The following is a 13,803-nucleotide window of genomic DNA, read 5'->3' as shown; positions in this document are numbered from 1 at the left end:
CAATGGCTCAGCAGGCGCGTTGTTAAACCTCCGCTCTTAATTGAAAGTCCCACCCCAGTGGGCGTTGGCACGCTTTGCATGCTGGTATTTGCAGTCTTTAACAGCGATCATACCCCATATATCAGTGATGTCATCAGTGATGTCACTGACCATGTCATGAATGATGTAATATGTGACATCATCAGCAGTGCATTGCGGGCGCGTGAGATATAGTTAGCATAACTAACTAGAACGGATGAATTTCAATGGTTTTGTACGACTGAAATGTCCAGCTAACTATAACAGCCCTGAAACCTATGGTTTTTTTCAGTATATTTTCAAGGTTTTTTAAATGCTAATTCCTAACTATAACATGTCTGAAACCTATGGTTTTTTCAGTGAATTTAGAAGGTTTTTTAAATGATAATTTATAAATTTAATAATAGTTATGTGTATTTTTTATAATGATTTTCTACAGTTTTTTTACTTTTTATTTTTTCATATTTTATTTTTTAAATTACATTATATACATTTAATATAAAGGGAAAACACTTTTAAAAAATATTGAAACTGAAATCTTGTTTTGTTTTTTGTTTTATATTTTTATTATAATATATTTATATTATTTTCTGTATTATTTTTTTTCCAATTTTTTTTCCGATTAGCGCACCCGAAGCGTACCTTTCACGATCGGTGCTCGGATTCTAGTCGCCATTGTAAAAATGTTGTGAAGGATCCACGTGTGCGACGGGTGCGTATTTTCCGAGATGTGCGCGATAGCTATGCGACCGGTACGCGATCCAGCTCCCGTGCATTTGAGACACATGTGCATTACTGTACGCGACACTTGCGCGGTGACAAGTTCCGCTTGACGTCATATATGTGTTGGGCGCGGTGGGTGCGTGAGTTCCGTACATTTTTTTAAATGTCTAAAATGATATATATATGTATGTATGTTAAAATTCGTGTAAAGCGCACATACACCCAACGGTTTCTTGGTGCTATGGGCAAAAGGAGACGGACAGAAAGAAGTGAGGGTAACAGAGAGGGGGAAAGGAACAAACCTAATCATGTGCTTTGCGGAACAGATAGGTTTTCAGAAGAGATCTAAAGTAGACATAGGAGGCGATAAGTCTGAACTCCAAAGGAAGTGCATTCCAGAAGGAAGGAGCAAGAAACGAGAATCTGAGCCCACCATGCTTCTTGCGTTTAAAGGTGGGCGTCGTGAGCAGAGCAAGGAGGGTAGACCAAAGGTTGCGTGATGGTGAGTAATGATGAAGGAGGGAGGAGATGAAGACAGGGCCGAGCCCGGCCAGGGCTTTAAAGATGATACAACCCAGTATAAATTTGCAGCGCTTGGCTACCGTGAGCCAGTGGAGAGTGTTTAACAGAGGGAGAACATGCTGGTGCCTGGGCTGGTGAAAGATCAGTCTTGCAGCCTGGTTCTGTACCAGCTACAGACGGTTCAGCTGGTTGGCAGGGATACCAACATAGAGGGAATTGGCATAATCTATCCTGGAAATTACAAGGGCCAGGAGTGCTAGGGTGAGGGCTTCCGTGGTGAGAAAGTGAGATATATTGCGAATCTTACGTAGGTGGAAAAAACTAGAGGAGACCACGGTGTTAATGTAGGGCTTCATCGAGAGGTCTTTACAAATGATAACCCCAAGGCTTTTGGCAGAATCAGCAGGGCGAGGAGGAGGGCCCAGGCATGGAGGCCAAAAATTGGAGCTCCATGGGTTGGAGGCACCCCCGATCAAGACCAGCTCGGTCTTGTCGGGGTTGAGCTTCAAGTGGTTTGCTCCCATCCAGTCACTGATGAGACACAGGGTGGACTGAAAATTGCGGATGGATTGGTCCGAGGAATCAATGTCAAAGATCAGCTGAATGTCATCCGCGTAATTAAACGCGGTGACATTACTGCCTCGTAGGGAGCGGATGAGGGGGGTGAGGTACAAATTAAAAAGGAGGGGGGAAAGGGAAGAGCCCTGGGGGACGCCACATGTCAACCTAACTTTATCAGCAGAGAAGTGGGAAAGACGGACAGCCTGGTGACGGTCGCTCAAGAAGGAGCGGACCCACTCAAGGGCCGGCCCCTGGATGCCTGCATCCCCAACACGGCCGACCAGAATATCATGGTCGACCGTGTCAAATGCAGCCGACAAATCCAGGAGCACCAGAGCCTAGCTGATCTTGAGGTCCGCCCCCCTCCGCAACTCCTCCATCACCGAAAGGATGACAGACTCAGTTGAGTGGGCGGGTCTAAAACCGGCCTGTTGGGAATCGAGAAACTGAGTGCGTTCGATGAATGAACTCAGAAAGTTGGTAACATGGGCATCCAGTACTTTGCTGAGTTAGGGGAGCAGGGAGATGGGACGGAAATTACTCATAAGGGACGGGTCAGCATTGGGTTTCTTTAGGATAGGCACTACTTCAGCGGTCTTGAAAGAGCTAGGAACCAAGCCCACTCTAAGTGAGTTATTGAGAAGTGTCAGAGGGGGTATAGGGCAGGCAGTGAAGGCCTCGCGTAGGACGTGGGGAGGACAGCAATCAGTGGGGGAACCAGAGGCAACCTTCTTTAACAGGACCAGGAATTCGTCCTCCGAAATCGAGGGTATCTGTGTGACTGAATGGGGGTTGGGAATGGCAGGGGTAATGGTTGGAATAGGTAAGGCTGAGGGGGCACGGCAGGAGATGCTATTTTTAATTTTAGCAATTTTGTCAACAAAAAAGAAATTGAGGGAGGGAGTCACAAAGTGCCTGAGAGGGAAGGGGTTTGATAGTGACCCTATCTGGGTGCGAAAGTTCTTCCACAATGGAAAAAATATCTTTTGCCTTAGAGGCTGAGTCTACGATTTTTTTAGAAAAGTAAGCAGTTTTTGCCTGTATAATGTCTTGCTTATAACCTTTGAGCAGAGCCGCGAATACCAGCTTCTTCTCGGGGGGCGTAGTCTCGCCGCCAGCAGCGCTCAGCCTGTCTGAGCTTAAGTTTCATTACTTTGAGTTCCTCTGAGAACCATCTTTGCGCATCATGAGGCCGCTTTAGCTTAACGCGTTTTTGCTGATTTGAGCCATTGCTTTAAGCCTAAGGCCTGGGTGTCTGGGGAATCACATTCAGCGGGGGGACGCCCTGAGTAAGGTGACAAATTCATTGAGATCGGCCCTATTCCAGTTCCTAGCCAAGAGGTTTCCCTCCAGGTTACGACTTGCGTGGGAGGTAATGACAAAGGAAAAAGTGATAATAAAGTGGTCCGACCAAAGGGCAGGGAAGAGTAAGGGAAATAGAAATATCCAGATTAGAAGTCCAGACCTGGTCTATAATATGCCCCTTGACGTGGGTGGCTGAGTGGATATGTTGAGAGCAGTTCATACCGACTAATAGGTCGGTAAAGGTGGATGAACTGACACTTCTAGCGTCAGAAGGCCAATAATTAAAATCCCCTAAAATCTGAATTTTTGAGTTGTTTATTACCAGCTGAGAGAGTATGTCGCCGAACATTGACGGAAAACTAGGCATAGGCTGAGGGGGCCGGTATACGAGGGTGCAAATAAAAGAAGCCACCGAGGATTCAAGTCTAAGAATAAGGCAGTCAACCATAGGGATACTGGCAACATCCATTGAGGAGAATCTAATAAGGTGTTTAATAATGGCTGCAACCCCACCACCCGGTTTGGCCGAATATCTATTGGCTTGAAGGATGTAATAGCCAAGCGGGACCGCCGCGAGAATATCCGGGAAGGACTCCTCGTTAAGCCAAGTCTCGGTAACAAACATTATGTCGGGTTTCTCTGATTCCAGGAGCTGAAAGATCTCCAACTGATGTTTGACCAGCGAGCGGGTGTTCAGGTAGCTCACCTTAAAGTTGGCATTTACAGCTCTTTTGGTCGGAAAGAAAGGAGCAGCCCGGGAGGACTGCATCACAGGTGGTGGTGCCATGGCCAGAGGGGAATCGAATTCCAGGAAAGCCTTCCGGGGGCAGAGAAGTCCCATTGAATCCAATCTGAAAGAAATGGTGGGGCAGAGAGGCCAATGGTCGTGGAGACATATCAGTTCAGAGGCAGGGTAAGAGATAACATTGGCAAGGTTTCCTGCCCCCTGCCCCGACCGGCCGCGGACGGGCGCAGACGGGCTTACCTTTGGCACGCCTTTGGCGCGCCAGCGGCGCGTCCGCTGCGCGTCCGGCAGGCCATTGCAATTTATGACTTAACCCCACCCCCAGCTAGACCGCAGCGAGCGGCACCGCTGGGATCCGGGTCCTCACCCAAGATGGCGCCTGCCCTCCACAACAATCGGCACGTGGTGGAACGGGGCAGGGAGGCACACCCTGGAGAGGAGGCAGGTAGTAAATCACCTGCGCTGTATCCCGGAATAAGTCAGGCAGATAAAGTGAGGGGAGTGGAAAGTTTTTTAAAAAGTACAAAACAGTAGTAAATTCAGTTTAAAAAGCAACATGAGGTACAGTGGTAAAATGGGTAACAGAGGAGCTCCGCGCCTCTCACAGCTCGCAATCTGTCCCCAAATGCTCAAGCGGACCCTCGTGAGTGCTGCCACCACCCTATATGTCTTTAATATATATAGTAGGGCAAGACATTATCGAAGGTATTCATAAAATCAATATATTTTTACTTGTAATAAACTTATATTACTTTTAAATTTTGTGCAGGAAGGGACACCTTGCTGCACTAAAACAATCAGTATGCTGTGCAATGCAGCATATATTGAAAGAGAAAACATGGGGAGAAATTAAAACAATTCTCCTTCTTGTGCCTTGCTACACCAACTGAAGAATGGTGCAGCATTCACACATCTCCAGATTTATGATAAATCTGGAGATGTGTCTTGTTCTCTGAGTGTTGTGTGGAAACACCCAGAGCAACACCTATGGAACGCCCTTTCAATGCAAAGTGGTGTGTATGAAGAGGTCGTATTTACAAGGAGAAGAAAAGCTACACAGGGTGCCTTTTCCTCTCCTTGTAAATATGAAGGAGTGTCTGGCGCCATCACTATGTTACAAAAAGTGACATAAAAATGGTACAGGATGCTTCTAAATCTGCCCCATAAGTGCTTAGGTATTGCTAGTTGGTTGATTAAAGACTTGCATGAGAGTGACAGGAGGTAAGCACAGAGATATCTCTCCAAAGATGCTCACAGAAGAATGATTGAAATGGTTGCAGTCCTTCAATAGGTGCAATGGGAAATGTTATGAACCAATCAAATCTTTTTTTCAGGTCACATGGGATCCTATGACAGAAGGATTGCAACACTACATAGATATTAACTGGGTATTTTGAAGAGTGTATCAATACCTTGAAGCTTTTTGCAGGTCTGCATGCACAGTATATAAAGAAATTGACTTGTACTAGGGTCAGTGGCTAGGCCAATCCTTAAGTATATAACTAATAACTAGAGTAATTTCAGTACTGCAAAGAGAGTACAAGATACATTTATAAGTACTTAGGTTTTGGCAAAGTGATAGGATACATACATAGTTCTGGATGGATGAATGGACAAGTGGTTTGGAAATGCAGAAGGTTTCCTAGACTGCTTAGTTACTAACTGAGTATTTAAAAGAGTGTATCAATTCTATGCATACATACTGCACAGAATATTGTAGGTGTACTGATTTGTATGTTTGGGCCATTCCTTTGATACTTGACTAGATAATAAAAATAATGTCATTGTTTCAAAGTGAATACATGCCTCCAGTAAGCATCACTGCACCGCGTTGCATTCAGGTGGTCTAGGTCGTGCTCCTTTTTACATCTTTCAGCAACAGAGTTCTGTGGTGCTTACTGGACATACGTAGTGGGCTAGTTGGTCTCTAAGAACCCTCAGGATTCAATGTGACCTAATCTCCCAACATATAAAGGTTTACACAGTGGTGAAGGGAGTGGATGGGGCCTGATGTGACATGTGCAAACACACCCTGTGCGTGTTTTAAGTTGAAAAATTAAGTCCCCTTTAATACTGAATTTCCCTGGGTCCTACTAGCCCACCATGTCCCTCTACTAAACATCCTAGAGCTGTGTTGCAGAGAGGTGGTCCAAGGCCTTGCCCCATTTTACACCTCTCTGCAAAGCAACTCTGTGACACTTAGTGCACATACCTGATGGGTTATTTGCCCCCCAGGGACCCTCAGGATTCAAGGGGACTATATCCCCTAACTTAAAACACCCACAAAGCGTGTTTGCACACATGTCAACTCAGTCCTCCCTTTCTTCACCAGTGTGCAAACGCAGCCCATTGTGTGTTTTAATAAGTAGTTAATCTTACCTTGACAGTAGTAGATATGAAAAAATGCTAAACATTTTTAGCTGTTTTTTATAACTTACATTTCTGAAAATTTCATATTTTAGAATTAGGAGCTGTGAAAGAGAAGAGAAAATACAGTTATAATATATAATATTATATTTTTTACAACACAACATAATTTTAGCTTTATATAAATTATTTTGTTTGCCTTTTTTGATGTTCTCAGAATATATTGAATTTCACCACAAACAGTGATTTCAATGTTACTCATCACATAACAGGGGGCAAAAAAACCAATCAATAAGATTATTTATAAAAAACAAATCTGTGTCAAAAATATTTTTAATATACTCCACTATTTCTCAACATTCCAGGAAAACAATATCCTCAATAACATACCATATTATACAAATCACACATGTATAAAATGCTTCGTTCTAAGAGAATTCTCTTACTTGAATATGAAATAACTGAAATAATAATTCAATGAGCAATTCTTTATAATTTCCATATACTGTAAATGATGTTCGTTAAAAAGATATGCTGTGAGAATATCCAAGAAAAAGTCCTTAATTCAAATGTATAACTTTCCTCTTGGCCAAATGGTATTCCTGAAATCCTTTATACTGAAATTGTCCAATAGTAATCGTATTAATAAATGTAAATAAATTCCTCATAGGCCGAATTATCTTCTTAAAACTTTGGCTTTTAAAATATTAGGTAGGATTTGGTAATTCGTTAGGAAAACGTTCTTTAAAAACCAATTGAGCATCATTACAATAGGTCCATCCTTTACTGCATTTTAAATAGTGTAATGTCCAGTTGTTGTAGAATGACCATCATGGAAAATAATTGCTACTGCCACAAAAGTTCTTCTTGATATTGATACTTGACTTGATACAAAATGTTTAATTAAAGTTTCCAATTTTCTTCCATCAGCTGTACAACGTTGTATCATTAAAATGATATATTGTCCAAATCTTTGTATAAATAATGTTGATAACATTTCTGATTTGCATTGGCAACACTCCATGTTTTGATTTGCTGCTTTAACTAGTTTCTTAAAAGACACTGTTTTACAGTCTGGTAATGTCAAATATATAAATCTTTCAGTATATATGTTAGTGCTACATGTAAACATACAATTTTCACATTCAATTTTCCCATTTATAACGAAGGCTACAAATATTTTCAATTTCTATTCCTTCATTTTCCAATACTGCAAGTATATACATTAGAAATTCCTGAACATCTTGTTGGATATTCTGAGTAAATTGTGGAGAACCAGAACATACATCCAAAAGATTACGAATATCAGAAAAACTTTCTATTTTCCTTTTATCAGTTCTTAATTTTTCATAAATACAATGTAACAAGGAACAAAATCTTTTTTCACAATCCTCCATCATTTGCTGTTGCAAACTTTCTAGAAAAAAACCAACATTGACCACTACATTAGCATAGCAGTTGATACCTGAACTATTTTCTAACTGATACCCAACAATCTCTTCAATTGTGTCCTTTTTCTTTTTGCTTGCAATCTCAACATTATCTTGATTTTTTTCCTTCTCTATAACTTCACAACAGATATTCTCATATCTTCTTTTTTGACCTACTAGACGCTTTTCAAATACAGGATATTAACCTACATTGGGAGCATACGCTCTTCTTAACCGATTATACTCTTTTACACAGTTTGCATCTGCACTAATCTTTCTCTCATCAAAATCAATCAAATACAATCCAGATAAAGTTCTGACTCGGGACAAAGCAACATATGCCATACCCTCTTTCAACATGATACTTCCAATGTTCACCAAAGCACTGTCTACACTTAAACCTTGAGATTTATGAATAGTCACCGCATATGCCAGAGAAAGTGGAAATTGTTTTCTACGAACATATACATCTTTAACAAGCAAAAAATGAACTGAACAACAACCAATATGTTTTACTTCTTCAATTTGATCAAATTTGATTTTTCCATCTCTATTTTGATAATTGACACAATCAACAACTTTACCCATTGCTCCCTTTACTAAACCTGTTTCCACATCCAAATGATGCCTTAAAATTACCTGACAGTGTACACATACATATAGATTCTTCTCTAAACCAGCAGTTTTAGATAAAGGATCCATTTTTTTTTATTTTCCCATCAAAATAATAGTGATCCCTTCATGCTCTATTTTATCAATATCTTTCAATGTTATTATTTGCTCATTTTCTAGCTTCAAAAGTTGTCCATTGAATACAAAACACTCGCGCAGGGTTGGCATTAAGCAGATTATAGATTTATTTTCTGCAATATTCATATATATTTTTTTAGGAACTATATTTTCATTTGGAATAAGTTTGTAAGTAGTCGAATTTGCAAAGCTTGTTTTCCATGTTCTGTCAGTACTCCAATTCTTATATCTTGAAGAATAGTTCCATAATCAACATAATTAGCTTTTCGCATATTTTTAATGAGTTCATTGTATTTAAAATATGACCAAATGTTAAAGTTTCCAACACTTCCCAAAGTCTTTCTAGTTTCTTCATGCACAAGTGTTTTAAATACTGGTTGTCCTTTTACGGGAGTAATTTGCAGTAGATCTCCAAAAACTATTACATGTTTTCCTCCAAATAAGACTTCGTACTCTGTTTTAAGAATTTGCTGCCTTCTTAAATGCACAAAAGCAAGCATTAGGTTTGAGACCATGCTTACCTCATCAATAATCAGAAGTTTCATTTTCTTTAGCACTCTTGAAACTTCATAGCAAGCTTCTCCAGACAGTTTCTTATATTCCAATTTATTTTCATGCTCTACAGTTAGCATAAGTAAATGATGTAATGTAGTTCCTTTAATGTTGTGTGCTGCCAACCCAGTTGGAGCAGTTACAACACAAGACAAATGTGAGTCAGGTTTTTTTCTGTAGATAACTGGTCAATACTCTAATTAAGAAACTTTTTCCTGTTCCAGCTTGACCACTGACATACATTCGGATAGGTTAAAATGATGTGCATGTGCATTCTTTCCATGAGGGTAGCAAAAGAGCAAACCGCTGCACTCCAATAGGTAAGTCAATTGTCAAATGGTAAAACCAGGTGAAAATAATTTTTAGGTGCTCAGGATAACACCTTCCGGTTCCGTGAGGTGTGGCACAAACAATGAAGGAGAAGTCTTACCAAAGAGTAAGAAGCTGTCCTGAGCACTCTTTGAAGCACGATCGTGCGTAGTATAAAGTTAATTGTTAGGAAACTGATGAGTTTTTGGAAAAAGGTTTATTCCTTATTGTAAATCCAAATGCAGGTTCATGGTAACAAAAAGCTTATTTTCATATTTCATAAATCCATTTTAAAGCAAATCCATTGTAAATTCATGGGATAAAGTTAACAGATGGAAAGATGGAAAAACCCCAATGCATTTCGTTCTACATTAGAACTTCTTCAGGGGGATATAGTTTCTAAAAAGAAAAGAAGAAAAAAGACTTTGTCGATCGCTGTAATGTACAGGAACTTGAAAAACACACAAAAGTGCGCCCAGTGAAAAAAGAAGAGTTAGGAGGGCCACCACCCGTCATGTGATCAAAACACCATGTGAAAACGCCAAGTTAAACCGGTAGAATAGGTAAATAAACTGGATAAATATGAGAGTAGACATCAAAAGTGACAAATAAGGGTTGTAAACCACAGTGTATGAAATGTTAACAAGTGAAACGGCAATTATTAATAATGTGCAGAAAATAGTCAAAAAGAACCAGGGGAACGCGAAGTTGACAAGAAGCAAAGCCCAAGAATTACACCCGGTGATATTGGTAACTCACCACCATGAAATAACAAAACGCGTGAAGAAACTTACCCATTACCAAAGACGAACGCGCGTGTATAGAAGAACACGTCGGTAGTGCGGGACACAACCCGGAAGACGCCGGTGAAGGACTAGCATCCGTAATCAAGAACCCCAGGTGAGTAATCAAAATAGAAGTAGGACCAGAAACAGTGACACGAGATGACTTGAAGTAATAATAGAAAACGGACCAGAAATACAGAAACAAACCCCCATGGGTGAAAGAATAGACAGAAAAGAAATACTCTAAACAAAAGGAATGTGGGCACTCACTCGAAACGCCAAAGGAAAATATGTGTGAAAAGGATAAAGAATATAAAGAAATGCATAATCAGTATCTAAATAACCACTATAGGTCTTATACACAGTAAAAACGAAATCATCAATAAACAAAGTACTGGGCACAGTAAAAACAGTATAAACAACACACAGGTCAAAGAGAGATCTCATGACTCATAGATTAGAGATGGCAACTAAGTTCAATTTTATCATTTAGCCCCTTCGGTTGAAGGGCTTGTAAAAAGTAAATCCAGTGTAGCTCACGTTGCAGCATGTGCTTGGTGTTGTCTCTGTGTGGAATTTTTTCGACCATTTCCAAAATTAAGTAGCGGATTTGACTGGGATTATGCGAGTGTGACACAAAGTGAGCAGCCAGACTTGATTTCAAGTTCTTAGTCCTGATGTTGCTGCGATGCTCATTCAGTCTGATTTTGATTTTTCTTTCAGTTTTTCCCACATATGGGAGGCCACACGGGCATTTAAGCATATAGATGACATTAGCCGAGTCACAGGTGGCAGAGACTTTAAGATGAATTGGTGTTCCTTTAGAAGGGTGACATAGTATATTGCCTGGTATGATGCTATTGCAATGGCCACAGTTGTGGCAAGGAATAGTGCCTTTGTATGTCACTACGTTTTGCAACGGAGGATGTTTCAATAGTGATTGTACATTTTTTGACCGTTGGTAAGCAAACCTCCTATTTTTGCTTTCCTGTGGCCATTGCAATAGCATCATACCAGGCAATATACTATGTCACCCTTCTAAAGGAACACCAATTCATCTTAAAGTCTCTGCCACCTGTGACTCGGCTAATGTCATCTATATGCTTAAATGCCCGTGTGGCCTCCCATATGTGGGAAAAACTGAAAGAAAAATCAAAATCAGACTGAATGAGCATCGCAGCAACATCAGGACTAAGAACTTGAAATCAAGTCTGGCTGCTCACTTTGTGTCACACTCGCATAATCCCAGTCAAATCCGCTACTTAATTTTGGAAATGGTCGAAAAAATTCCACACAGAGACAACACCAAGCACATGCTGCAACGTGAGCTACACTGGATTTACTTTTTACAAGCCCTTCAACCGAAGGGGCTAAATGATAAAATTGAACTTAGTTGCCATCTCTAATCTATGAGTCATGAGATCTCTCTTTGACCTGTGTGTTGTTTATACTGTTTTTACTGTGCCCAGTACTTTGTTTATTGATGATTTCGTTTTTACTGTATATAAGACCTATAGTGGTTATTTAGATACTGATTATGCATTTCTTTATATTCTTTATCCTTTTCACACATATTTTCCTTTGGCGTTTCGAGTGAGTGCCCACATTCCTTTTGTTTAGAGTATTTCTTTTCTGTCTATTCTTTCACCCATGGGGGTTTGTTTCTGTATTTCTGGTCCGTTTTCTATTATTACTTCAAGTCATCTCGTGTCACTGTTTCTGGTCCTACTTCTATTTTGATTACTCACCTGGGGTTCTTGATTACGGATGCTAGTCCTTCACCGGCGTCTTCCGGGTTGTGTCCCGCACTACCGACGTGTTCTTCTATACACGCGCGTTCGTCTTTGGTAATGGGTAAGTTTCTTCACGCGTTTTGTTATTTCATGGTGGTGAGTTACCAATATCACCGGGTGTAATTCTTGGGCTTTGCTTCTTGTCAACTTCGCGTTCCCCTGGTTCTTTTTGACTATTTTCTGCACATTATTAATAATTGCCGTTTCACTTGTTAACATTTCATACACTGTGGTTTACAACCCTTATTTGTCACTTTTGATGTCTACTCTCATATTTATCCAGTTTATTTACCTATTCTACCGGTTTAACTTGGCGTTTTCACATGGTGTTTTGATCACATGACGGGTGGTGGCCCTCCTAACTCTTCTTTTTTCACTGGGCGCACTTTTGTGTGTTTTTCAAGTTCCTGTACATTACAGCGATCGACAAAGTCTTTTTTCTTCTTTTCTTTTTAGAAACTATATCCCCCTGAAGAAGTTCTAATGTAGAACGAAATGCATTGGGGTTTTTCCATCTTACCATCTGTTAACTTTATCCCATGAATTTACAATGGATTTGCTTTAAAATGGATTTATGAAATATGAAAATAAGCTTTTTGTTACCATGAACCTGCATTTGGATTTACAATAAGGAATAAACCTTTTTCCAAAAACTCATCAGTTTCCTAACAATTAACTTTATACTACGCACGATCGTGCTTCAAAGAGTGCTCAGGACAGCTTCTTACTCTTTGGTAAGACTTCTCCTTCATTCTTTCCATGAAACATCCATGGTCAATCTGTTGTCTCACTTGGTGATATATTTCTTTCTGTTCAACATTTAGTTGTTCTTCCAAGTTTCCTAAGTCCATAATATCTTCTTGGGCTTGATGCATTGCTGTTTCCACTTCATTCATTGCGATTGCTGCTTCATTTTCAAGAATTGGTTGTCCTAGTGGATCTTGACTTAGTGCTGTACTGTCTTGAGAACTGTTTGACTGTCTTGAGAACTGTCTCTAGCAATCTCAGCTGCAATAGTAGCTTCTTGATCAATTTCATCGTTCAACATTTTGAGATCATTTGGAAAAACAGTACATTCTATGGTATCGTTACAAGCATTGAAGGAATCTTCATAGTTCTGAAAATCTCCAAGTAATTCCAATTCTGTACGCCACGGTTTGAAGAGTTGCAAAAGTGCTAAATAGTAAAATTCCCTTTTATCAGGAGTATAACAGCTCAGTTTTCTGTGATTCGTTAAATTTCCTTTATTTTGTTTCCCCAAACATCCTTCGTAACCAATCACTGCATATTATCCTTCAATTATGTTTTCTGTAGTATTCCGTTTAAAAGTGTAATATTGCAGCACTTCATAAAGACATATGTTCTCAAGATGATGACTTCTATTTGGATAATATGTATCCAACATGTTTGTTTAGACAATATCTGTACTTCCCGGTTCTTTTTCTGCTAAATATTCGATTTCTTGTACAGATTTAAGTACTTGATTTCGCGTTGCAGCAAGACCCTGACTCACCCAAATGATTCTTCTGGATTTTGAGTATGCATATGCTCCAATTTCTCGATGGGATAACATCTTCAAACTGAAACTGTACAATTTTTTACTAAGACTCTTCTAGTGAGAAATGTCTTCCCACATTTCTTTTAACTCCGTCTTTTCTGGTTTTGTTATAAGATGTCACATATCGGGCCACAGCAATGGAATTATCCGCAACATACTGAATATTCATATTAGCATTCCACATTGAGAGAATAACTGGATTATAATCATTGATATATTTTGATTCTTCACTTCTTCTCAAATTGTATGTATTTTGGGAGATTTTCTACTTATGGTATGTCTCACAGCTGACATAAAATTGTTTACTCTTCCTTTGGATATTACAGGACGTTCCTTATCATACATTTAAGATCTTCATGATGAAGGTACCAATACTCATTAATAC

The 13,803-nt window shown here is 39.8% G+C and overlaps 1 long non-coding RNA gene across 1 annotated transcript in view; it reads right to left on the bottom strand.

Moving 5' to 3' along the window:
• LOC144753438 (uncharacterized) overlaps nt 1–13,803 on the bottom strand; it is a 128,340-nt gene that overhangs the window by 76,658 nt on the left and 37,879 nt on the right. The window contains exon 2 of the long non-coding RNA XR_013594360.1: nt 6,313–6,345. This is a non-coding gene — a long non-coding RNA (uncharacterized LOC144753438). The remainder of the gene's footprint in view (nt 1–6,312; nt 6,346–13,803) is intronic.

This window comes from Lissotriton helveticus, chromosome 5_1 (genome assembly GCF_964261635.1).
Source record: "Lissotriton helveticus chromosome 5_1, aLisHel1.1, whole genome shotgun sequence".
In the NCBI taxonomy this organism is placed as follows: Eukaryota; Metazoa; Chordata; class Amphibia; order Caudata; family Salamandridae; genus Lissotriton; species Lissotriton helveticus.
This window is presented reverse-complemented; position numbering and strand designations above follow the sequence as displayed.